This window comes from Alligator mississippiensis, chromosome 5, assembly GCF_030867095.1.
Source record: "Alligator mississippiensis isolate rAllMis1 chromosome 5, rAllMis1, whole genome shotgun sequence".
NCBI lineage: Eukaryota > Metazoa > Chordata > Crocodylia > Alligatoridae > Alligator > Alligator mississippiensis.
In genome coordinates, this window is record NC_081828.1 from 85322116 (window position 1) to 85349925 (window position 27810).

General features: G+C 41.8%; 1 protein-coding gene across 2 annotated transcripts in view; it reads left to right on the forward strand.

Annotated features, from left to right (window-relative positions):
- GALNT1 (polypeptide N-acetylgalactosaminyltransferase 1) overlaps window positions 1-27810 on the forward strand; it is a 220396-nt gene that overhangs the window by 43640 nt on the left and 148946 nt on the right. The gene's annotated exons all lie outside the window — the stretch shown is intronic.

The following is a 27810-nucleotide window of genomic DNA, read 5'->3' on the forward strand; positions in this document are numbered from 1 at the left end:
GGAGAGATCTCAGACCTTTTTTTAAAGTAAGTATGGAAATGTTTTCTTCCATTTAATTTCATAATTAGTACCCTGCTGATTTGTTGAAAGCACCATGCCCTGTTTTGTAAGAAATGTAGAACATCACATTTCTATAAAAGACTAAAAACTCTTGAAAAGGAAATATAGACCAGCAAAGTTTTAAACACAAGTCAGTTCTTCAGGGCAAAGGTTGTGAGATCTGAAAACTTATAAACAAAAGAGGAAGTAACTAATTTTTCTTTTCCTTCAGTGCACCAGTTTTCCTTTAGTGCATTAGATGTCTTGCATTTGATATCTTTATAATGGACTCATGTTTTCATTAATTTTACTGTTGCAGTAAGCCTATTAACACCTTCCAAGAGATCGTGCTTCAAAAAATTATTTGAAGGGACTCTGTGGGACTAACTAGGTTCAACAGGACAAAGGAGAAATATGTTCTTTTCTTCCAAGAGAAGACTTGATATCCCTGTCAGTTTCAAATTTGGTCCGGTAGTTGGAGCAGGTAGTCTACATCTCATCTTGAAAAGAACAGCTCGAATACATGCCTTTTGGGGGTGGGGGGTGGAAATCTTTTCTGAAATGTCTTTAGTTAAAATTAGGGTTAAAGTTTTACGTTGTCTGTTTGCTTACCTTCTGAATTTGACAGGATATTGTGCGTATTCTATTTGCCTGACAGGTTCAGGGTCACTTACTTTTCTTACACAATGAACAGTTTGCTCCTTAGTCCTATCCAGTTTCTTTCTTAAAAAGACCTTTATAAATATCAGCAGGGAATAGTGGCAGTGGAAATCTTTATAATTTAAAGGCAGTTTAAATAAAAAAGCAGAATCTGCTATTTAAACTTTGTTTTATTGAAAAGGTGATTGTTTTTAAATTATCAAGTTTACCAAATATGTACCCCATTAAAATGCTGCAACAGTTACTGATTAATAGTAAGTCACCAGATAGTAGCGTTTTACATTAGTAAAACTGTTTGCAATGTCGTCTTTTTATTTCACATTTTCTGAAGTATCTATTATTATGTGGAAACTTTCCTTAGTTGACTTTGCTCAAATACAAATTTTGAAATGATACAATGGATTCTGCTTTATAGACTCTCTGGTTAATAGAATCAGCCACTTATTTGAATCGATATGAGAACACCAAAACCATTTGTATATTATCACATGTAAAAATCGCTCATGTTAGAATCTCAATTTTCAGTTTTTTGGGATCATTTTACCAGAGAAGCCGGGGGATTTTGAAGGTTTGTGAGGAATCCTCTGCAGGCTGGTAGAGTTCCAGCTTGCAGGGGGCTGTAAGGGAGGGGGAGAAGGGTAGTCAGGCAGTGAGCATCATGTGCATGCACATGGCCCCAGGCAGCCTGAAGAGCAACTCCTGCAGGTTAGTGGTGGGGTGGGGGGGGGGGGTGGGGGGGGGGGGGGGAGTTGGGCAGGCCTGGGGCACCAGCAGGGAGTGGGGTGGGTGGGACCGCAGGCACCTCGTTTGGGTGGGTGGGGGCCAGGCTCCCTGGCAACGCGCCTCCTGCATGTGTGGTAGCTTTGAGGGGCACAACCCTGCACCGTTACTCTTACTATCCACAGCTACCCCCACCCCATGCACAGATCTGCGGGGTGCGGTTTCCCCCCTGCCCCTCCAGGAGTGTGTCACGCCAGGGAGCTGGCCCCATCCCCTGGGCCTGTGCCTGCAGCAGCAGGTGGGGAGCTGGGCTAGAGATTAGTCGTTTTCAGGAGGGTCTTGTCAATATCTTAATGAAAATGTAACCTAAATCTTCTGGTTGCATTAAGTAGACTTCAAAAAATGCAAATACATAGAAACGTTTAGACACGCTATTCTCTTGTTTTTAAAGTGACAATACATAGGAAGTCAAACATGGCCACTGTATCATGGATACAGTAAAATTCAGGAATTGCTTGTTTTTATTGTGTATTTTGGCAATATCTGAATTTTCATCAGTGAAATTCTTTCACTGTTTGAAAACGGTTTGCTTTTGAATATGTAACAAATTTGGTGGGAAATAACAGTAGGTTTTGTAGCTGAAGGAAAAAAAATCTGGAAGATAGTGTGAGGGCTTGAATGTATTTAGCTGTTTATTAAGAGAAAAAAAACCCGCACAACAAAACACTATGTGCTTTTTTTTTATTATATTGAATACAAGATGTTGATATTTTCTGTACGTCCCAAAGTTTTGTCCAGTGAAGTTCTAAATTACTTGCAATTAGGATTCTAACGTTTCCTCAGGGAAATTATTCTGCAGTCGGATGTCTCCCTTTTAATAAATTTTATCCCGTTTTTGCTTTGAAATTACTGTTTCTCCATTTCATGCTGTTGTTCAGTGTACTGCACCCTTGAGCCAACATATATACTACCTTCCTTAGAGAGCCTACACATTACTAATAGCTGTCTTCCTTAGTTATTTCGTTGAGTTAAGTATTTACAACTTTTATTCTTTACCTTTACTCACTTTTGTTATCTTACTGTTCCTTTTAACTTGGTATCTGCCTGTTTGATTTGCTGAAAGTGTGTGATATTTCAAGTAGAATCAAGCCAGTGTCACAAAGGATAAAGGCCATGCCTGGGCTAGCAAAATTTGAGTTATTTCTTGTTGACATATGTTGTGACCTTTCTTTGAGTCACTCTTGTATCTTGGATCCCTTTTTGGCATTGTTTACTTCCTTATACGCTCATCTCATTTCATATGTGTAAAAGTATCATTACCAAATGTTGTTAGCTAGACTTTTTCATATATTGAATTTCACTTTACTCATATTCTAGTTTGTGTTGCGGTGGTGCATCTCCTTTCCCACTTGCCCCCTTTTTTCCTCATTTTCCGTATTTTCAGGTCTTCCCCAAACTTTCATATATTCTAGGGGTTTCAGGATGGGAAGTTCTTTTTTTCCATATTCTCAGTTCTTTCTCATCCCCTCCCTTAGATTCTTGCTCCCCTTTCTGCTATTTATTTATTTTTGTACCATTACTTTTCCAATAGTCCTCTGTACAGTAGCTTCCTCCCACTCCTTTAATTTTTCTTATTGTTGTGACTTGTGCTTCTTTCTAAGAATTAATATGCTTTTAAGAATAATATATTATCTCATCCACACTCCCTCAGAGTGCTTAAAAGTTGATGATTGAGAATCATTCTCCTGCTCTTACTGTAGTTTCCTATTATCCTTTAGAAGTTGTATCAAAAGAAAACTTTACAGAAGATTTAGAATTGTAGTAATTTTAAAGATGTGGCTTGCTGTGCTCAGCAGGTCCTACTAACAGATACTAGGGAGGTTTTAGGAGCTTTTGATAAGCCACTTTTGCAGTGCTTTACTTGCTCTTTCAGACTCTTTCATGCTCTGTTTTAGGATTTTTTGACAGTTTTTAAAAACTAAATCTCACAGGCTCAGTGATGTTAAACCTTCTGATTATGTTCTCTGTGGGTAGTCGACTATTTCTACTTAAAACTCTTTAATGGTGTTGGCTAGTAATTTTCCTGCCTGCTAAGTTGCATCTTGTTAATACCAGGACAGAGGACACTCACGTTTTTCTTTTTTTTTCTTCTCCAGGGCTTTAAGGGTCAAGGCCATTCTGCTTATCTCCTTCATATTCATTTTGGAAGTTTCGATCCTTTTATTTGACATGCTTAGTTACTGAAGAGGATGTCAAAATATGTAGAAAACTCTGTTGGCTGCCTAAGTTATGTTGACAGTTTTTCAGGAACTTAAGCAGGCTACAATAGTATCACCCTTAGATACTAAATATGTGGAATAAGATTTAGTTCTTTGTGACCAACTCAATTCATCAGATACTTCAGCTTTTTCTTCCTGTGACATCAAGAAGACTATTAGTACATAGACAGGTATGAGTGGCTAGATTCAACAGCAGGAAAAGATGATTGACCAAAAGACAACCCACAGGGATGCACTGGAGTGTAAAAGGTCCTCTGGTTCTTCCTCCCTGTTCTGAGGCAGTATTAATTGTACCTACTACATTTTTACTGACACTTGTGTCGCATTCTTAAAAGCCTCCAGTGATAGATTCCACAACATCCTTGGTCTATTCCAGTGCTTAAATATCCTTACAGTTTGAAAGCTTTTTCCTAACTTCTCATCTTCCCTTTGAAGTTTAAGCCCATTACCTGTCCCCTTGTCAATAGAGAGAGATTATTATTCTTTATTTTGCTGTAACCTTCTGTGGATTTGAAGACTTGTCACCATGTCTCCTCTTAGTCATCTCTAGACTAAAACTATGAGGAAAGATATTAGGGAAAAAAGGATGTTTTGTTTTCTACATCTCTGATAATTTTTGCTTCTCTTCTTTGGAATATGTCAGAGATGATCTTCAACATTCAGAGATGATCCAGTGGGAAAGGGAGTACAAGAAGAGTGGTCATTCCTCAAGGATGCAATCCTTGGAGCACAAAGGAAGTCCATTCCTTTTCATAAGAAAGGCAGCAAAAGGGCTGGGAGACCAACTTGGCTTAATAAGGAAAGTCATGGGCCTCCTGATATTGAAAAGAGAAGCTTATGGAAGGGATAGAAGTCAGGAATTACCACCAGGAGAAGTACAGTCTAATAGCCTGTGCCTGTAGGGAGTGAATTAGAAAAGCAGAGGCAGAAACTGAATTCAGATCGTCAACCAGAATCACTAAAAAGTCCTTCTTTAGATATGTAGGAAGTCAGAGAAAAAATAAGGGAAGCATAGGGCCCCAATGAACAAAATGGGGCGGCTGATAACTGATACTCAGGAGAAAACCAAACTCCTAAATGAATACTTATAAAGATATACTTTGCCTCTGTATATCTTCAGGAAAGGGAAAAAGGAGGACTCATGGAATTACAGGTCAGTCAATTTGACTTCAATCCCTGGTAAAATCCTGAAAACCTTATCAAAGAATCCATTACTGATAGGCTGACAGAAAGCAGTATTCTAAAGGACAGCCAACATGGCTTAACTGTGGGCAGGTCATGCTTGACCAACCTCATTTCCTTCTCCAATCAGGTTAACTTGCCACCTGGATAAGGGAAATGAGCTTGTTGTCATATACTTTGACTTCAAAAAGGCTTTGGACTTGGTCCCCCATGATGGCCTCACGGTAAAATTGGGAATGTGGCCTTGACTAATTAATTTATGGTCCAGTGGCTAGGTAACTGGCTCCAAGGTAGGACCCAGAGAGTATTAACAGATGGAACTAAGTCAGCATGGCGGAAGATGACCAGCAGCGTCCCTTAGGGTTTAGTACCTGGACCAGTGCTTTTCATCATGTTCATCAGTGGATTTGGGTGTTAAAAGTATACTGGCGAAGTTCTCAGATGACACCAAGTTATGGAGCAGTGCGGTCATGTTTGAAGACAGACCTGGGATACAGGCTGACCTGGACAGGCTTGTGAGGTGGGCAGATCATAACCTGATGATGTTTAGCATGGAGAAATGTAAAGTGCCCTATCTGGGTAGGAATAAATCCACAATACGCTTACAGGCTCGGCAGTGCTACGCTTGCCAGCAGCACAACTGAAAGAGACCTGGGGATCCTGATAGACCACAGAATGAACATAAACCACCAATGCGATGCTGTAGCTGGTAGAGTGAATCAAACACTGGCATGCATCTGCTGAGGGATGACGAGCAAGGCTAAAGATGCCATCCTCCTGCTCAACTCGGTTTTGGTGAGACCTCAGCTGGAGTACTGCATCCAGTTCTGGGCACCGCACTTTAGGAAGGATGTGAAGAAGCTTGAGAGAGGCCAAAGGAGGGTCATGCTCATGATTAGAGGTCTGGAGAGCAGGTTATATGAGGAGAGGCTGAAAGACATGGGACTGTTTAGCCTGGAGAAAAGAAGTCTTAGAGGAGACTTGGTGGCAGCCTGTAAGTATATAAGGGGTATATATCAGGGCCTGGGGGAACATCTGTTCAGCAAGGCACCCCAGGGGAAGGCAAGAAACAATGGATACAAACTGATTGAAGATTGTTTTGGATTGGACATAAGGAAAAAGGTCTTTACAACTCAAGTGCCTAGGGTCTAGAACAGAGTCCCCCCAGAGGTGATATAGTCACCTACCCTGGAGATCTTTAAAAAATGTTGTGACATGCACCTTACTGGGGTCATCTGACCCCAGCAGTCTTTCCTGCCCTGTGCAGGGGGGCTGGACCCAATGATCTCATGAGGTCCCTTCCAGCCCTATGAATCTATGAAACTTCCTTGAAATGTGGTATCCCAAACTGGAGCATGTTGTGGAATGACCCCGTGTGCCAGCCCAGCCCTTTGTGCTGTATTTGGGCATAACATGATATCATCCAGCCCACAGGGTTCCTCACGGGTCCAGAATTTTGGTGGTAGAGCAGTGGCACATGAAATTCATACATTGTTAGGGGCTGGAAGAGACCTTGTAGATCACCAGGTCCGGTCCGGTCTCCCTCCACTAGCCAGGAAAAGACAACTGGGGTCAAGTGACCCCAGCGAGGTGACTGTCCAGTCTCCTTTTGAAGATTTCCAGGGTAGGTGACTGCAGCACCGCTGGAGGGAGTTTATTCTACAGTCTGGACATGCCGACTGTGAAGGAGTTTTTCCTGGAATTGAGCCTGAAGCAGCCCTCCAGGAGTTTGTATCCATTGCTCCTGATCTTTCCCGGGGTGCCCTGGTGAACAGGTGTTCACAGAGTTCTTGATGTACTCCCCTGACATAGCGGTAAGCCTCTACACAGTCCCCTCTGTCTTCTCTTCTGTATGCTGAAGAGGCCCAAGTCCCTCAGCCTCTCCTCGTGTGGCTTGCCTTGCAAGTCTCTGATCATATGGGTGGCTCTTCTCTGAACCCTCTCAAGTTTTTCCATGTCCTTGTTTTAGTGTGGTGTCCAGACCTGGACGCAGTACTCTAGCTGTGGTCTCACCAGTGCAGTACACAGTGGGAGTATCACTTGCTTAGTTTTGCATGAGATGCAACAGTTAATGCATACCAGTATGTTGTTTGCCCTGCTGGCCACAGCATCGCACTGCTGGCTCATGGCCATGTGATGATCGATCACTATCCCTAGGTCCCTTTCGGTCATAGTGCAAGTCAAATTGTTGCCACTGAGCCTGTAGATATGTTGGGGATTGTTTGCCCCCAGATGGAGCACTTTACACTACACTTCTGAGTGTTGAACTTCATCTGGTTCTGGTCCGCTCAACTCTTCAGCCTATCCAGGTCCTCCTGGATCTGCAACCTATCTTGTGGCATGACCATGTTCCCCCATAACTTGGTATCATCCACAAACTTGGCTAGCGAGCTTTTCATCCCCACATCCAAATCACTGATAAAGATGTTGAAAAGCACGGACCCCTGAGGGACACCCTCCCCCAGCCCTCCCTCCCCTGCCCCTAGTAGTTACCAGCTGGAGTCAGCTGCAGCTCCCTGCTGCAGCCACCGGGGACTGCCTGAATCATCAAAGCTCTCTGAATCTTTTCTGAAGATTTGGAGAGCTTTGAATCGATTTGGACCTTTTAAATTGGTCCCCTGTTTAGATTCGGCCACCGAATCAGGCCGAATCTCCTCTGAATTGAATCGCCACCCACAGCTTCGCACAGCCCTATTCTCTGGGTCCTACCATGCAGCCAGTTTTCCACCCACTGCACTGTTGCGTGGTTAAGTCCACAATCTTCCAACTTTTCCACAACAATATCATGGGATAGTAGATCAAAAGCCTTTTGGAAGCTTAGGTATATAATGTCGACTTTTTATCCCATGTCCAGGTGGCGAGAGACCTGTTCATAGAAGGAGATGAAATTGGTAAGATGAGACCTACCCACAACAAAACCATGCTGGCTGTCGTTTAGAATCTTACCCTCAATGAGTGTATCACATATAGATTCTTTGATTAGTTTTTCCCTGGGATGGAGGTTAGGCTGATTGGCCTGTAGTTGCCTGGGTCCTCCCTCTTCCCCTTCTTGAAGATGGGCACAGTGTTAGCCCTCTTCCAATCCTCAGGGATCTCCCTTGTATGCCATGATTTCTGAAAGAGGTTTGCCCGGAGTTCTCGATGACCTCAGCTAGCTCCATCAGTACTCTCGGATGAAGTCCATCTGGTCCTGCTGACTTGCAGATATCTGGCTTTTCTAGTTGGTTTCACACCAGCTCAGCATCCACAGTGGGAAGGCAGTCATTTCCACCATGCCCCCTGTGATCCTTATCTCACTTGTCTTTCCCCTTGGTCCAGTGATATATCAAAGCAAAGTGGGCATTCAGGAGTTCAGCTTTCTTTCCGAGTGTCCATTATCAGCTGTCCCAAGGTGTTAAGCAGGAGCCCCACATTTCCATTTGTTTTTCTTCTGCTCCCTATATACCTAAAGAAGGACTTCTTATTGTCCTTGACACCCTTGGATAACTTAAACTCAGTCGCTGCCTCAACTTTCCTAATTATTTCCCTACAAGTGTGGACTACTGTTGTATAGTCCTCCTTGAGGACTGTCCCTCCGCTGTTCCACTGTGTGAGCAGATCCTTAGCCTGCAGACCAGAAATTCAATACCGGTGGTCTATATCATCAATAAAAATATCGGCTATAGGTAGACACTTGCAGAGGCAACCTTGATGCATCTTGTCAGTTTGAATAAGCCACTGGTATCTTAATGTGGTTTTCCAGCTAATTTTATGCTTACTTTAGCATAGTATTCTGTAGGCCATAATTCTCTAGTTCAGTGGTTCTCACCTTTTTTTGTACCAGGACCCATTTGTACACATTTATGGCTAGTCCCAACCCAGTGCCCCTCACTCCTGACCTGTTGGCCCCAGCCCCCCAGTGTGTGGGGTAGGAGGGCCCCAACCAGCCCCTTACAAGCTGGAATTTTGCCAGCCTGCAGGGGAAAAGCCACGGTTTCCCACGCTTTTTCCTTTAAAGTTTGATCCATTTTTAAAGTTTGTCCACAACCCTTTCATACATTTTTGCAACCCACTTTTGGGTCACAACCCACGGGTTAAAAAATGCTGCTCTATTTCATTCTACAAGGGTAGAACATTGTCAAAAGCCTTACTAAATTCATAGTATATCAACTACTATAATTTTACACTTTGTCTTGTTTTTGTTTTTTAATCTAGGCCTGGTACTCTGTCAAAAGGAAATTAGGCTAGTTTAATACAACTCATTCTTAACAAATCCATGTACTTTGTTTTTTTGTTTGCATACAAATAGATTTGTTTTTATTACAGAAACTTTCTAGGAATTGTAGTTAGATCTCCTATTGATATGAGTTTTCAGATGTTCAGGGCAAATAATCTGTATGTACATATTACAGCATGCTGGACTTAATTGTTGCATGGAAGTTTGGTTAAAATCTGTATCTACCGAGCAAACATTGTCTCGGTATGAAGGTGCGGGGCTTCCTGAAATCTTGTTTACGCTCTTACAAGATTGCAAAAGGTATGCATGGGGTGGCAGTCCTCTTTCTTCACTGCCACCCAAGATATTGGGGGCAGCAGTGTTCAATCTCTGATACAGAATTTATGTAGAGCCCTTTAGCTAGTTCACCTAAGTTTTAAAATGTTCTAGGATTGGGAATTATCAGTTAGGTCTGCTCAGTTCCTATCAGCACTGATAGAGGTGACTGTCCAAATCGTTACCAATGACACCACAGTGTTTTATTGCTCATGTGTGTATATCAGTCTATGCCAGGAAGTTTTGTATCTCTGGAACTGGTGCATTTATCACATCATTACCATGGTAGTATTTGACTTCATTGAGTAACCATACTTTGGGAGATTCTGTAGAGTGGGTTCATGTATTCTCAAACTTTTACTGGTGGGGGAGGGGGGGAATGTGTTTTTTATTTCTGTTTGTTTATTTTTTGGTTAGTACTATCCATATGGCTTGCAATAATCAGTCCCCTCTGCATAGATTTCTTAGACATTAGGGCTGGAAGGGACCAAACAAGATTATCAAGTCCAGCCCCCTGCCCAAGGGGCAGGAAATCTGCTGGGGTCAAATCATCCTAGCAAGATAAGCATCTACATGAGTTTTAAAGGCGTCCAGAGTAGGTGCTTGCACCACTTCTTTGGGGAGTCTATTCCAGACTCTGGGGACTTGGGCTGTAAAGATTTTTTTTTTTCTTATGTCTAGCCTTAAAATGGTCTTCCCAGAGTTTGTGACCATTAGACCTTGTGGTGCCCTGGGAAACGGACATTCCCCCAGTTCCTGATGAACACCCCTAATATACTTATAGGCTGCCACCAAGTCTCCCCTGACCCTTTGCTTTTCCAGGCTGAAGAGTCCCATGCCTCTCAGCATTTCCTCATAGGATTCATTCTCCTGTCCTCTGATCATGCGTGTGGCTCTCCTCTGGACTCTCTCAAGCTTTTCCACATCCTTCCTAAAGTGCAGAGCCTAGAACTGGATGCAGTACTCCAGCTGTGGCCTCATCAAGGCCAAAAACAGTGGGAGGATGACTTCCTGGGTCTTGCTTGAGATGCATCCATAGATACAAGCCAGGGGTTTGTTTGCTTTGCTGGCTGCGGCATCACATTGATGGCTCATGTTCATCTTGTGGTTAGTCATGACCCCAAGCCCCTTTTGGTCATGGTGCTAGTGAGTGTAGCATTGCCAAGCCTAAAAGTAGGATGTGGATCTTTATGATGCCATGTGCTCTGCCTAGGTGAAAGCTTCAGTGGTACCAGTGGGGGCTCCAGCTGCTGGTGGGGGGATCTTTGGGGTGCAGCATGTTACTTCACCATTTTGTATGACAAGTAGAACAAAGTTCCAGACAGCAGCAGATACTGTAGAACGGGGGGATTGCACTGTTTAGAACTAACTGCATGTAATAGTCCTAAGAAAATTGTGATTCAATAAAGAATTACTTTCCAGGTCAGTATTTTTAATTATTTAGAAAGCCAGCTTCAAAACCAGCATCTCCTTTACTCTCTTAATGTCTCCCAAGCAGGATATAAAGGAATGTTTGTTCACACTCTGTTTCCGTTCTTCTAGGTTGCTTCTTGGCTCAAGATAGCAGAAAACTTCTAACTCCAAACTGTGGGTAGCTCTTTCAGTTAAATTAGGGCTGATATAAAAAAAAAAAAAATATGTTGTGCGTTGGCAGCTTGTTGTATTGAGAGAGAGAAAAATATTTTCCTTGGACCCAGAACTACTTCATGGTGACTCAGATTTTAACCATTTCAGTTGTGTATGGGACATTTGGAATAACAATGATTCCTGAATGCCTTTTACGGCATAGGACAGTGATTCTCAACCCAGGTGAGAAATCCTTTTAAGGGTGCCATGGGATGCTGCTCAATTTTAGCAGTTGTGTGCAAATACCTACACTTGTGGAAGAGGTGATATCTTTGCAAACAAATTACACGGTTCACAAAGTAAACCCAGAGATTTCCTTGTGAATTGATAGTGTCAAAAACATTCTGACCTACTGTGTTCTTTCTGAGTTCTTGGTAAAAGAATTGCTCTATTTTCCTATAGTCAAAAAATTACTGAAGGCTAGAAGCTGGAATCTTCCAAGGAGTGCCTTGAATCTAACAAGGAGGGCCTTGAGTCCAATGAGGTTGAAAACCACTGGACTGGGAGAATCCCATGCCAGGAAACTTTTTATCACAAAAGTCTTCTACCTTATGTGAGAGGCAAGGAATTCTTAGGGTGATATCTTTTACTGAACCCTCTTCCCTCTTGATAGGCCTTGATCTTCCACTAATCAGCTGCTTTTCTTTTGCTAATTGTTTGTCTACTACCCTGGGAGTTTCCTTCCCTCCTCTTCCAATTTTTTTACTATGTTGTGCTGTTTTTTCTGCTCAGACCTTGTAAAGAATATCTTGCAGTGAAAGCTTGTCAAACTCCATCTATTGTGCATTTTATCCAATAAAAGATAGCACATAAAGAAATCTTTGCCTCAAATTTCTTATGAAACTTTCTCTTAATTTTGCTGTTGTCTAATTTTTCAGAAACAGAAAATTTGGGAGAGCTATGAGTTTTTTGTTGCAGCTAATTTATTTTAGGACAGTAACATTCATTTTATAGCTTATGGCTTTCAATTTGTGTAGAATGTGAGTTATGTGTTTAGTTATGTCTTTGGAAGCATTTCATCTGAAAATGTTAACTTGAGATTTGTATCAGTATGTGAACCTGACCTTGTTACTTGCATACATGTTTTAAATTTTAGAATTAATCTAAAACCAGTTGCTTATGTTCCACATAGTATGGTAGCTTTTTTTTCTTCATAGTACTCAATAACTATGTAAAAGTTAAGGATTAAAATTGTGTATTACTTTGTCCACTGAAAGAGAAATATGTTAAATCAGCAAAATAGACAATATTGGTATTCATTGGTATCAAATTCATAAATGTTCTTCTAATGTCCTTTCAGGTTGGTACCTGGTAAAAATTAGGCTTAAACTTCTGATTCACCTTGCCTCAATTTAAGCATTTTCATCTCTGCAGTCTCAGTATTGATTCCTCCCTTTGGGAAGTGTAATAATTTGTACCCCAAATTGGTAATGCTATTCATTTCAAGAGGCAAGTGGAAGAAATAGATAAGCAAATTCTGCCACATTGGACACTCAGACATGGATATAGGCGTCCAACTACCTCCCTACATTTGGGGTGAGGGGAACCAGCTGCTAACTCCCTTGCTCAGTCTTCTGGATATTGGTGAGACCAATGAGCTAATGACTTATGTTCTTGTCTTTTGGGCGTAAGAATTAACATCTTCAATTCCTTTTCAACATTTTAAATTTTCAGAAGTTCTTAGTCCATACTTTAGGAAGGTAGTGTGAAATGAGAAATTAGCAGGGAGTTAGTGGATGAGACCGTTGGTTATTGAAACCTCAAAAACCAGGCTTTCTAGTCAAGAGAAGTTAAAGCTCTTCAAATTATTAGAAATGCAGGTCTTTCATAGCATTTTGGAGCTTCAGGTGACGTTTGATGCAGGTGTAAAAAACATATATTGTATTTTGAGGGTAAAAACTGGTAGATTTACACTGACTTAGAAGAATCGTCTCTCGAGGGATTCAATGAGAAGATTAATTCAACTCAGGACTGTGAACAGTAAAGAGAATAATTTTTAGTTCTGATCAAGTCTACAGATGCATGATGCTGTTTCTGCTCTATGCTATTTTGGAGGCAGTTCAAGACCATCAGTCAGTAGCAGGAAGGGATGGTTTCACCTCAGAGGAAAACCACTAAATTTTAATTTCACTTTCTCTGGCTAGAGGCAGCTACACCAGCTTCTCTCTGCTATGGGGCAAACTTACAGAAGGAAAAAAAAAAAATGTCATTTGCTGAACCTCCAGCTGTCAGGGTTTGTCATTTGAGGAGAAGGAATCCTCTAACCCAGGGCTTTCCAGCTGGTAGCCTGTAGGTCACATGCCCCCTAGGAACTGCCACCTCCTCCCTTCCCCCCCCTTCCCCACACTGCTCTTCTGTTACTGCCAGACTCTCTCAGTTCCCTTTCCTTCTTCCAGCTTCCTCACTCTGTGCTTGCCCCTTAGGGTGGCTTGCATGACCAGCGGGCTACTGGGCACCCTGTGTTATGTAGAGGTGCTGGTGTAGCATGGTGGGGGGGCCCTATGCAGCATAGTAGGGGAGGGCCATAGGGATAAGGGCCATCTGCAACCTTGGAGATCTTGGAACAGCAGAGACTCCCTATGCATGAAAAAGGGTGCTTGTTCCTGAAAGCTTGCAAAGAACTTTTTCTTAACTACTGTACTTGGTTGGTCTAATAAAAGATATAACATCTACCCCATAGAAGCTTGCCTGCCAGGATTCTGGTAAGTGCTTTCTGGCCACAGCCTAGTAACAAAATCTCCACCTTGAGCCCTCTTTTGATTTAGTGTGAAAAGAATAATCAGAAAATTTTATCACTGCCTTTTAGGGGCACTTGGTCTGAAATTTTGTCTGTCTGAGGAGGAGGAAGATCCAGGGAAGTATTTTTTTCAAAAGGAAAGTTTTTAGATTCCCTCTAATTTCCTTAAAGGGGTAGAAATGTTTGAGGAAGAAAGTCCTGCTCCCCCTCCCCCCCCCCCCCGGTAACCCTTTAATCTTCTGAAGAATCTGATCTAGGCCACTTTTTTTAAGGAAAAAGAATAAAAGGTGTCTTTTCTCCCTCAAATTGCACAACTCTCCAGGATTGGAAGTGTTCTCCTGCTTATCTTTATGGAGATCAATAGGGCAGATACTGCTTCTTGCTTAACCTCTGAGTGCAGCACAGCAAATCAGCACAGGAATCATGAAGGCAGCATACACATTCTTCCACAACAAGGGAATTTTACCATCTTGGGAGAGGAAGGAAAGCTCTCCAAATCAAATGTTCAAACCACTAAGGATATAGACTTCCAGTCGAGAGTATGTTTAGTCTTCTGTGTTGTAAATTGGGATTATGAGATCAGTAGGTATCTTAGACATGGTATCTAGGAACATGTTTTGGTACGATGGTGTGGGCATCACATGAGTGTTGCTACAGGGTTCCTGCCTTTTATAGGCTTCCCAATATCTGTATCCTCATCTCCTCCCTTTGTCTCCTCACCTACCTGCCACATCTTGATGTAAACACAGTAGGGAAAGCTGCCTGTAGGGTAAGGCACACTTTAAAAACAGGCCCTTTTACTTGAGCTGAACCTACTAGCTTGGGGGCCACTGTTCAGGGCCGCTGGCTCCTGGCTCAGCTTTGGTCACACTTTGTGACCCCAGGTTCCATAACTCATGATATCTACCACATTGTATGCTTGTGATCCCAAATTGTACCCAACTACTTATACTCTGCCTGCAAGGCTGAGGTTTGAGTTTGTGGGGTCCCTAGCCACCCCTTTCAGTGGCCTCTACCTCCCCTCTGGCCAGAATCTAGTCCTCTGGGGAATAAAATGAAAAGCACCAAAATGCCAATGCCCATCCCCAATCACAACAGTGTTCCTCAGGGGTTCACTTCACCCCTCTGACAGGCTCCAGATGGAATGAAAACAAAATAAGAAAACATGCAAGGTACTTGGCTTGGTTTCCATGCAGATCCACAGCCTATCTTTGCTCGGGCTTCTTTCTAAGTTCTCTCTATCACAGTCTCTGCTCCTCTCCTCTGCATCTCCCATAGCCAGACTGCTCCACTCTAGCCTAAGGGTTGGGCTTATGTAGCAGGTGTTGGATCACCTGACCCTTCACTTCTGCCTGCACCTGGACTCGGCAACCATCTTGTTTTTGTTTCTCAGCCTGTGTGCAAACTGTGGCAGCGCCCAGAAGCCCACCAACTCAGACCAGTTGAGGTCTAAGTTGTTGGGCTCTGGGTGCTGCCAGAGTTTGGAAATGAGAAAGGGGAAGTGCTGACCCAGGGAAACAAATAGGAAGGGGGCTGTTTCCTGCACTTGTCGGAGTGAGGCTGGAGAATTAAAGGTAGCAAGGAGGTAGGGGGCAGGTGGGTGGAGAAAGGTAGCATTGAGAGCAAACTCTAAACCACCGTGCCTTCCTAGTAATGAGGAGAGGAATTAGGTCCAACAAGATCGGAATAGCCATAGAAGTGAGTAGGGTTATGGGACATGTTTCATGTCAAGAGCTGTTCAAAAGATGTAGTCCAAATAAGGAAGTGTAGTATAAACTGATGCTCGTGGCTATCTAATGCAGTTCAAAGGCTATTGTCCCAAATCTGGATACTCCGTATACTTGTCTGATGAAGCATCTGTTAAGATGTTATTAATAGGGATCTACTGTATTTGTGATTTTGCATTTTTTTTGCAGAAACTGGAGGAAAAAAAAAAAGCAGATTCCATGAACCCTGTGATTTTTTTGGCATGGAATCACCAAGGGGGGAAAAAAGCTTATTACTAATAAAATGCTGGTTCCACAGTGGGAGTCAGCGGTCCTTGGGGCCTCTGGAGCCTCTCCTCATAGCCCGCAGGGTATGCAGGGGGGAGCTGCTGGCAGGAAGGGGAGCAGCGAAGATGGCAGCTGCATGCCACCCCACCCCACACATCTAATTGTCTGAGAGCCCAAATATCTCTGTATGAGTGTGCTGAAAGAATTGGAAAGTGCAATTGCAGTTCTAGTAGCAAGGTATTTTCAAAGAATCTGTCATTTTAGGAGTGGCACTTTGTGATCACAAATGGGCCTGTATTCAAAAGGGCAGTTAAGGGGCTTTGGCAATTACAGGCTCCTTGTTTGACCTCATTGCTATGCAACAGAACTTTAAGGAACAGATACTGAAGAAAAAATAATCGGGAGCATGGAAGTAAATGGAAAATAGGATTGACTGTAACACGGTTTTATCTAAGGAACTTAGTGTCAAACAAATATTCTTTATGGCAGAGTAAGTAAGTTTCTAGATAAGGGTAATACAGTGGGCCAGATCTATCTAGATTTAAGCAAAGCTTTTGACACCGTGCCTTAGGGGGAATTGTTAACTAAGCAAGAGATAATCGGGATTAATATTATAACCATAAGGTAGATAAGAGGCTGGCTTGAAAGGACACTACAATGGTTTAGGTTGAAAGGAGCAGTTGTCAGATTAGAGAGAGGTTACTGGTGGGACCCCGTGTAATTAACATATTCATTAGCAGCCCTGACAGGAATCAGATGTACTTAAACTTGAAGGTCATTTTTGAGAATCACAGAGTTGGGAAGCGGGCAATACTGAGCAGGGCAGGATTGTCAGACGGCAAGAATTAGATATAGATTTAATAATGGCAATGTATACACTGGAGCTAATAGCTAGGGCTAGGAACTTTTGTTGTTGATTAGGGCTCACAGGTTAAAGAAGTTCAAAGAGATGGGCTCTATATTGGCTGGTTATCAGATAACCATGAGGCAGTAGCATGATGTGGATTTGGAAATGGCTAATACAGTTCTAGGATTAGAAAGGTATTGTGCAAGATAATGCCTTGCTTAGAATATTTTGTAGAGGTTATAAAGTTTTTTTTCGCCCTTCCTCATTCTTGAGTCAACAAATAGGACATGAGCTTGGGACTGAATTTCCCCATTGCTGTAGTCCCCTTGCATTATAGTACTACTTATCCTTTTTTGGATTATGATTTACCAATACAGTAGTAATTTTTATATATTTATATCAAATGTATCCAGCACAATATACTAAGTCATGGTATGTATACAGTTCTCATATTATTGCATTTTAATGAAGTAGGTGAAGGGTTTTTTCTTCTATTGCAGCCCAGGTATTTCTTTTACAAAAATAGTGATGGTACCCTTTTTTGCTCACTAGTTTTAATCCTCTAATTTCCTGGAACTAATATCAGAAATTGGGAGTCTTGCCTCCATATTTGCTAGACCTCCTGTCTCAAAAATGAAGCATGATTGTTTACATAGCCTGTCAAGCATGTAATTTGGCTTTTGGGTTGATGGGAGCACTACACAGTGATCTGGTGAATTCCAAAAGATCCTATTGAAAAGTAGATTTGGAGCTTCTAACTTAAACTGGAAAGTAATACTTTCTTGGCAGCACAAAGAGAGTAGACCCATGATGGTTCATTGATTTTTACATTGCCTACTGATTACTTTGGCCCCAGGCAAAATTGTCCTGATAATAAGAATCTTTGTAGGCAATATCCTTGTCTCTGCACACATTCACTTTTATCCTTTCTATAGAAGAATCACATTTCTGGAAGTTTGGTATCAACTCTGTTTCATGAAATGCCTGTGGCATTGTATTCTTTTTCTCCTAAAATTATAGGCATGAGCGTTTTTTTTTTCTTCGAATCTTTACTGCTATTCTCTGAGATGATTTTAATAAAAGGAGTACAGTTTTTACAAAGTTTGTCCAATTAGGAAGATATAGGCCTTGTTCCTTTGCTATGTTTTATAGCAAGTCAGCTGTCTTCACCCAAAATTCCTCTGTCTGATTTTCATCTCAGCTATGCTATTAGATTGCACTACTTTCTTCCAGAAACTTTCTTTAAAGAAAGGGAAATCAAGGTCCATATCTGAGGAATGTTTTGAGTTGTCTAAATAGAACCAAAATGTATCCTCCAGAGCCCTATGCTTTGCTAGGGATAAGTACAAGATTCAGTCCTATCTCAGGTGAAAGTTGGTTGAAAGGGTTTGAATTGTGTATCCTTGGTTATGATTTAACTGGTAGACAGCTATACCTAGAGGTATTGGAACCTGCTTTATATCTGTGTGCTCATGATCCCCATCACCATATTTTATTCTCTTTCCACTCCTGACTCGTAAAAAAGTAACATTCCCATTTTATTTTTGAGGAACTTTTATTGTTGAGCAGTCCTAAAATCTGTATGTCATTTTTCATTGAGTAACATATAATTAAATAGTTTGAAATAAAATGAGAGGTTGGGGGGGATGTGGTTAGGATGAGAAATTCTACGTTTTGTTGACTTTTTCACTTACCAAATCCAAGATAACTTCAAATTTAAGACAACCCCCCCATCCCATTAATTAGATTCTGTACGTGGAAAGTTATAAATGTATTATCATTTTCCATGTAAAATATCTAATTATTGTGGGCTCAACTTAAATTTGTCTTTCCACTGCTGTGGTAGGGAAAACAGGGTGGGGGGGAGTAAGAGGTTAGACCTCTGTACACCCCTACTTTTTTCCCTGCCCTCTGCCTGTGTCTGTCCCCTTACTACTTATTGCTTTTTCTAAACACCCCCCCCCCCCAACCCTCCACTGCCTGCTTTCCCCTCACTGGCCTTACCTCCCCTGCCACTTACCTCTGCAGCAGCTCTGACTCCATCTCTGGGGCAATCAGTGGTGCTGGCCCTTCCCCAGGCCCAGCCCATTCTGATGATCGCATATGTCCATAAAAAAGGCTTGAGCCCCAAAGGAAACTGATAGAGACACAGAGGCAACACTGGGAGATGCTGTGCTACAAGGTGATAGATGACAGAAGTCCACAGTTAGGCACAGTTAAGAGGGGAATATCAGCATGGGTCAGTGCATGACATCCATTGTGAAGACTTTGGCATGATAAAAGTGTCAGGAGGAGAGATGCCTGGAGTACTGAGTGACTATTAGAAGAGTGTGTGGTTGGTGTAACATGACTTTTTAAAGTAATTTTTGGTGCCATTTCAAATGAACTGAGAAGAGTCGTAAGCAAGATTTGTCACTCATAATGAGACATGTTCACCAGTCCTAAGAGTGAATTGCAGAGCTTGTAATAAAAGGGTGTGTAGTCTCTCATTCCTCAGAAATGCAAGAGGATGGCATCAATTGGTAAGCCTGTGGCCATAGTTTTTTGGAGAGTGCAGAGGTGATTTTGATGGAGTATCCCTCAATGGGCAAGGCCATCAATGAGGAATAGTACACTAGTGAGCTACTATCCTTTCAAGAAACCATTGTGACCAGGTGCTATAGGAAGTTGAGCTGAGGAAGCTGTTTCTTGAGGCTTCATTGGTTTGTGGATTTTTTTTGTTCGGGTTTTTTGGTTTCGTTTTGTTTTTGTTTGTTTGTTTTAAGGCTGTGAACTCCTGTTCAACAGATTTGGCTCTCTGAGACTTCTGCTGGTTCACCAAGTTTGAGGAAGTCTTTTTTGAGAAGCAAGTTAGTAATGATGGGATTGCAGCAATTGAGGAGTTTGTGAGGTTAAGGATTTCTACTAGATTTGTGTGATTTTCATGGCCTTTCTCAACAAAGGCTCAGAGAGGCTTACAGTGAGAGACAATATAACTTATAAAAGCAAGTAGAAAATTAAAATAATAATTCTTTACACAATGTACCAGTTCAGCCTTGCTTGCTGAATGGTAAAAGTATTACAGATCTTCAGTGGACATCTTCAGGAAGTAGCTACTGAGAAGTCTCCTTTGCTTTTGCCAGGAAAACTTAGAGCCCTGATCGTGCTTGCAGGAGGCTGCTGTGAGCTGCATGACCAAGCTGCAGATTGTCTGGATGAAGTAAATTGGTGTCAGGCGTGGTAACATTTTAAAACAAATGGTTGAATGGAAATATGGTGTATTTTCTTGCCAGGCTAAAAGTCTTATGAATGCTCCTCCATAACTGATGGTTCTTCAATATTTTGTTAAAAAGTTGGTATTTGTAGATGAAACTAATAAACATCAAAGACTGGTACATCTGTAGTAACTGGGTTGAGAATGCAAACTTCATGTTCATGTACACCATCAAGTATCTATCAAATCATGTTACCTTAGTTCAAATTTAGACCTGGTTGGAAGTGACTAGCAACCTGGAACTTATAAAAGCTTATCCTTATTTAAATACCTTCATTTGTCCCCCTTTTCTCATCCCTATACTATAGAAAAATCAGTAAAGATTTTTTTAAAATCTAGTCTGCTTTGAAATTAACACAAGCTGCATCTGTCAATTTCACAAAGTTACAGCAGGTAAATGTTTTATTTAGAATGCTTTTTCATACTTCTTAACCAGTCATGTTTATAAATGGACAGCCTCACTTTTTATAGTTTTTCTAATAGCTTTTACAACTTATTCTTAGTTTAATGTTGCTAAAACAGAATTTGGCTTGATATCAAGCTTGTATCTGTGTTTAAACACGGTATATAGATGGAAACTTATGTTTTGGTTCAGTAAGTGCAGTAGTATAATCTTTTTGTCAGGTCTTGATTATACAGTTTTGTGTGTTGACAATTACTTATGCAAAAAAGATGAAGTAGGTCAGCACCTGAAAATGATATCATGGTGGCAGATGGTAGTTAGTTATGTAGTTATGAGAAGCTGGCATCCAACTTGTTATGAGTTGCAGCTATCAGAGGATCAAATTTGGGGTGAAATGAAATAATACAGTATTCAGACATTGTAATTTAAAGCTGACCTTTTCCTGTAATATAAAGTGGATCATGTATTCTGTGTACATGTAGTTTTCTGACCTTCAAAAATATGCCATATTTGAGGTTACACTTTTTCCCCCTTCCTTCATATTGTAAATTAATTTGCATCTTTATGGTGGATCCATCAAGATTGTGTAATTTAAAAAAGGCATTTTATATTTCATCTGCAAAAATTTCAGTGCAAGCTACAAGTTCCTCAATTATTTAGTGCAGTCATGCAGTTAAATTATAGCTCAGTGCTAAGAACAAAAGGGCTTTCATTCCTGTTCTTTACAAGGTATATGTTTCTCCTCCACTTCTTTGCATTCCTGGTGCAAATAGCCTTTTGGAGTTCACTTGGTCATAAAAATAGAAATCATTATACTTAGTTTTACAAATATTTGTTTTACAAATATTTCCATTCATTGCTGAATATGACTGCAGGAGTCCAAGGACGTGGGTCATTAAGAGGAGATAAATTGTCCGAGTTCCATATGAACCCTTTGTATGAAAGTGGGAGGAGCTATAGGTATTCTACTCAGTTTTTGAGCCTTGCCTCACTATCCCTTTAGATTTTAGGGTTCAAAAACTGTTCTGTATACAAAAGACAGCTTTGATTCTACCCACTTCTGAACATGTTATTTGATTTAATTTACCTCTTTCTTACAGATGGGAAACTCAGACCCCAGTCCACATACCTACATCTAGCAGTTCCAGAACTAATTGGCACCAGTTGTTATGATCTCTTAAGATTTCTCCAGCAGCGTGTTTCTTCATCTCTCTCAATTTAGTACCAGGTTTTTAAGTCTTGGATTCCACAAGAATCTAGAGATCCTAAGAGAAAGCTAAGTTAGCATTCATTTCTTTGTGTATTACAAGATTCTAAAATGGGGATGGGCAAAATATGGCTTGTGGGCCAAATCTGGCCTACCAGGCCATTCTGTCCAGTCTGCAGAACCCTTAAACATTTTAGAAAACTAATATTTATCTGCCCCTGGCTGCCTGCCAAAGATAACAAGGTGCCAGGGGCAGTAGGACCCAGGGAGAGCCGGCAGCAAGACCCAGCAGCCACAGCAGCAACGCCTGCCCAGCCCTACACCACCCCCAGCCAGAAGCCTCTTCTGGCCTGGGACCCTGGGGCTGTTGCCACCTCCCTCTGCCAGAGAGGGAAATTTAGATAAGAAAGGGGGAGGCAGGGGGAGGACCACAAGCAATTGCCCCAGTCCTCAGGGTTGGGCCAGGCTGGTTCCTGTGGTCCTGGCATTGTAGCTGGGAACTGAGTGGTGCTGGAGTGGTGGGGGGGCAGAGAGGAACGGCAGCGTTGGCAGGCAGGAAAGCGTGTAAATCATGGCAGCAGGCAGCGGAAGGGGGTGGGCACACAGGAACGCACTGACACATTGACGGGAGAGCAGGGTCTGTGCCGGGGCCAGCGCTGGCGGGAGCCCAGGGTGGAGTGTGGGGTCTAGGCTGGCAGGGAGTCTATGGAGCCAGGTGGGCTCCCCGTTCTCCCTGCTGGCCCAGTCCAGCCCAGCTTCAGACCCACCTTGTCAACCCAGACCATGAGCTTCTGCCGCTCTGCTCTGAGTCCCCACTGGTGCGTGCCCAGTGGCACCGGTGTGCACCATTGCGGGCCCCATTCTCCTGCCCAGCTGTCACTGCGCTCCCATGTACCCGCTTGCTCCTACTTGCTGCCCCCCCAACCACCTGCCACTGCTGTTTACCCACTTTCCTGCCCACTGCTGCTGCTGTTCCTTTCTGCCCCCCTGCTCCAGCACCATGTGATTCCTGGCTGCAGTGCTGGGCCGCAGGACTCAGCAGGAGCTGGCTTTGTCCCCACGAGTCTTGGCTGGATCTATACAATACTGGCCTGGCCAGGCCAGCTCCTACTGCATCCTGTGGTAAGGTCGTGCAGCTGGGACATAGTGTCAGAGTGGGGGTAGGGGGAATGGGAGAATGGCAGGAGAAGGGCAGCGGTGGCAGGTGGGGTTGGGGGGGAAAGGGGAGTGGTGGCAAACAGGAGCATGCATGTAAATCAGGACAAAAATATTTCTGGAAATCAAATTAATGAATGTTGTAGTAGATGTTTGATTTTTAGAATATAATTTGGTTCTAGTTCCAAGATGGCAAACCCCTTTGCTGAAAGGAGTATTTCCGGGGGGCAAGGGGAGGGACTTCTGGTGGCAAAAGTCAGGGGTTAGGAGGCAGGACTTCTGATTCCAAGATGGTAACGAGGGGGCAGGGCACTTGTCAAGGGGCAGGGCTACTGTTGCAGCTCTCGACAGCCTGCCAAAACTCAGTAAGTGGCCCTCCACCTGAAATAATTGCCTGTCTCTGTTCTAAAATTGCTCCTGAAATCTTTTACTTCCAGGGAAAAAAACCAAAGAAAAATGCTGTGGGGCTCCAGGCAGCCTCATTTGTCTGAGGGATCTGTGTTAATTCAGTTCATTAGCAGAGGAGAGCATTTTCTCATTACTGACCCTAGGACCAGTCATGTTTTCTTATAGCATGAAGCTGACAAACTGGTTTTTTATCACTTGTTACAGTTAATGCGCTGTGAATCGGACAAATCAAACTCTTTGATTTATGTGTCTTGGTATCCTAAGTCTAGGTGACTTTATGGTTCTTGGGTCATATACCCTCTGGCTCTTGCTACCTTTCAAAGTTGCACTGCTGCAGTCTCTGGTCCCTAATCTGAAAGTTGTTTTTTTTTTTCTATGTCTCTCCTCATTTTAGTTGTGTGTAACATCTGTATCTTTTTCCACTGCTTTTTAGTAGACACCTTCATTCACCACATAGGGCCATGGTGAACAACCTGTTCTAGAAATGAATCAATTTTCCCCAGTTTTTCTTTGAAAATCTTGTTGAAACTTAGTCTTCAGGCTTCACTTGGTGAGTTCACAGTACAAACAAAATAACCATGTTTCCCTATACAAGAAATTAACATTTTATTTAAAAATTGTTATGGTACTACTTTAAGCAGTAGACTGATATTTACCATCCCTCTTAGATAACTGTATTACTTCTATATTTATAATTCTGCTATCCAGAAAATAAAGATATCCCTCACCACCTAGAAATGTGGATTTTTATGTGTGTTTGGATAACAGGCAGAGATTTAAGTGTCTTGCATCATACAGGTTACGTTATGGCAAAGTAGAAAACAGTCTGGGCCTCTCCTACCTCCCAGGCTGTACTCTAGCAATTGGGACAGCTTTCCTCTCTGGATTCCCAAGGAAAACAGTTTCTTACACCTGAATGCTGGAGCACATTGTAACTTCTGCCTTACTTATCTCCCACCTTAACTCATTTTAGTTTTTAGAACAGGTTGTAGTGCTTATGTTCCCTTCTCTAAGTTTACAATTCCAGTTCCTAGGTCTGACTGTGGGATGTGATATTCCCAATGCAGTTGAAGTGGATAGAGGCAAAGATGGTAATTGCTACCTTTGCTTTCTAGCTTTCAAAGATCTGTTATACGATTGATGGACTTTCTTCTTTAGTACAAGATGTGTGCGCCATGGCTAGAAACGCCTAGTTAGACCACTGTCTGTGCTTTCTGAACTAATACATTTTTTCGAATACTTACCCTCCTACCAGTAATTGGAGAAAATTACCCTTCTAATTTGCATATATCTTCATATTTATTACTTAAATTGCAAAGTCTCAGGTATTTATAGTTTGTGATTTAAAATTGTTGTTGGTTATAGCAAGAAGGCAGAAGTCATAGTGCATTTCTTTCCAAATAAATATATTATTTTGGTTTCTTAAAGAAACTAAATACCTCTTTGGATTCATTTAAATAGAAACTAAGTCTATTCCCAACAGTGGTTGTAACTGATGATACAATCCTTGCAAGAAATGATCCAGGAAGGGGTTTTGTACATAGAAACAATGCATATAATGAGGAGACTTCTGGAGCAGGAAGCAGAGGAAATTGCCTAGAAAGGAAATTGCATGTGTCAGAAGGGTTTCGTAGATAAATCTTAACATTTTATTAATTGGATGCACAGGAGCATTTGGTTGAGTTTTGCTACCCAGAATAAACCATTTAGCATTGCTAGAAATTATTTTCATAAAGGCAAATTTGTATTTGTTGTTTGAAAACAGCATAACTGGAGAAACCCAAAGCTTGTTTCTGATTTCTGATCTTTGGCAATTGATTAAAATCTTCAGTATAAAACTTATTTTTAAATTAAATGGAATGGAGCAAAATGGAATTGAAAATGTTTGCTTTTTAAAATTTTTACACATTTGTTGTTGAAAAATAGGTAAATGTGAGCTTTGTAACTAAAGCCATCAAAACATATTCAATGACTGCTTTCATTTAAGTCATTAAGTTGCATTTCAAATAGCTGTTGGTAGTTGAGGCTTTTTTACTTTACGCGTCCAACAATTTGCCACTGTGGCAGCTGTATCCACTTACTATGCTTATTGTTAATATTTTACTTGAATCGGTGTTTATTTTGTAAGTAAAGCATTCACTTTTAATGTAGTAATGCTGAACTTTTCCGTCACTTAAGGCCCAAACTTCCCTTGTATGCATGCTTTGCAATCTAGGATCGCTAGTCATGGACAGAGGAACAACAGAGGTGCACAGACAGGGGAATACAAGAAAACAGTGCATTGGTTATAAGCAACAGACAGTGCATGAACAGTAGTCTCTTTTTTTCACATGTAGGAAAAGAAAGTATGACATGAATCTGAAAAATCCATCTTAATTTTTTTTAAACTGTATTTAATTTTAGTTTAAATTTCCTTACTTCTAGTTGTACTTTCTTCAAGTGTTATGTAGCAAGCTGCTAACTGTACAAATGTTCTCTGATACAGTTCCTGCCAGTTTGATTTTGAGTTTTTAATATATAAAAATAATCATGTTTCTGGTGATCAAAACTGGGTTGGAGCATTATTTTACTTTTAGGACACTGTTATGAAATGTAGCTAAATTTAAACTGAATAGATGCTTCCAAATGTGGAGGACTTGGTTAACATTGCCCAGGGGAACAATTCTACATGCTCTTAATCTCGCTTCTCCCCCCACTGCTGCTATGTTGGCCCTGCAGGCAGATATGATGGAAGGGAGGAGGGGCAGGCCAAGGCTAGTGCTGGGTGCCTTGGCCCCTCCTCCCCCTGTGGCATCCCAGCCCTGCTCCACCCCCATGCTGTCGTCATCACCACCTCCAAGAAGCCGGGGGGGGGGCCTGAGGCCAGCTCTGGTGGCCTCGCCTCCCCCCCCCATTGTCACCACCTGCTGGCCTTGCCCCCCACCCCATTCTGTCCACTCTGTTGCTGCTGCCTCCGTCTCCTGCGTCCCCGCCATCATGGTGGTGCTCCGCTGTGATGCTGCCACCTGTCCCAACGTTGTATTTGCACTCTGGTTGGTTGTTTGTCAGCCAATCAGAGTGCAAATAAAGTGTTATGGACGGAAGGGCAGACAGAGTAAGGTTTTTATAATATTAGAATATATTTAGCAACAAAACTAAAAAAGCACCCCCGTGTTAACTTTATGCTCCAATAGCCACAAGTATTTGAAATGAAATATTTGATTAGGAAAAAAATTCAATTCAGCATACTTTTTAATGTGGTTTAAATATTATGTTCAAACAAATTCAAAGGCTTATGTGGAAATAAATTATTTTATTGGAATACTTGTAAAAATGTAGACAATACACAGTACTTCCATTACATTGTTCTGCTCTGTGTGTTTGCTGAACTGAAAGTGAAATAAAAATTAATCACAGTTTTTAGTTTTGGTTTTGCTTTCACTTGTAGTCTAAAATGAAATAAGAATTTTAGATTTAGTTTTGATTTGACCTGCACAGCCAATTAGACCTTGATTTTAGGTTTGCATTATTATCTGCGTGTATTTACTCTCCCTCCTGTTTTACATATATGTTCTGTTGATTTGTACTCTCTCATTCTTCCTAGGGATAATCACTTGAAAAACGTTAATTACAACTTTGAAACTGCCAAGCTTGCCTAATATTGTATTGGCATCCATTCATTGTTACTAATGAATTTTATGAAACAATGAATTTTTAGAAATGGAAAATTTCCCATGGAGAAATAAAGCAGTGGAAAATTTCCCAGAAAACCTTCTGCCCCACATCTCTGGTCTGAACCGTGTACTGTTCCATACAGCTGCTCTACCACCTTTTAGATGTTGTGTTTGAACAGTTTGGTGCCATTCTGGTTCAGGTGGAGACCAAACCCTCCTGTACAGGCTGCCCCAGTTCTTAATGAACATAACTCATCCTCTTTACACCATCTCACCCACATATTGAGACTCTGGAGCTCTGCCTGTGTATCTAGCCCCATACATGGTACTGGAAGCATTTCAAAGAATGCTATCGTGGAGATCCTAGAGTTCAGCCTAAATTTAGCTTCTAGGGCCTCTCTCTTCTACAATTCCCCATGTCATAGGTACTCACGTAAACCATGATTGCCGGCTTCCAACCCAGCACTCCCTAGCAGCCTATCTGTGTATCATGTGAGGTCTGCTACCTTTTCCCCTGGCACGTTGGTTACCATGTAGTCCTCCCAGACATCACAAATTTAGCTGCTATATGCCTAATACAGGTTTCCCTTGCTTTATGCTGTACATGCATTCCTGGAAAACGGGGCATAACTTGAATTCACATAAAGGGAACCCACTTTACAATGCGACAGATAAGGATATTCTTCAAGACCTTGACTGTACTGCCCCCCAGACCCATTTCTACCACTTTTACAAGACCAATTTGGTAGTCGCCAGTAGCAGACAGTATACGAAAGCACAGGGTGGTGGTGAATGCTACCATAATGGGGCTGGCAACTACAGAAACACATGTTGCAGACAAGCGAGGAGCACAGATCCTCACAGGAGACTATATTTTGGTGCATGTCACTCCTACAATGCACCTGCACAAAGCAGCTGACTGTGGGCTTCCACCACACCAATATCATAAGAGTGAATTTACCTTTCGTATAACAAATTTTTGGTATAAAAAGGGTCTTGCATAAGAGCGAATTCGCACATCCAGAACCCGCATAAAGTGAGGGAAATCTGTAATCAGATCACCCACTACCACCACCTGCCTCCTTTTTAAAGATCTGAATGTAGCAGATTTGTTTT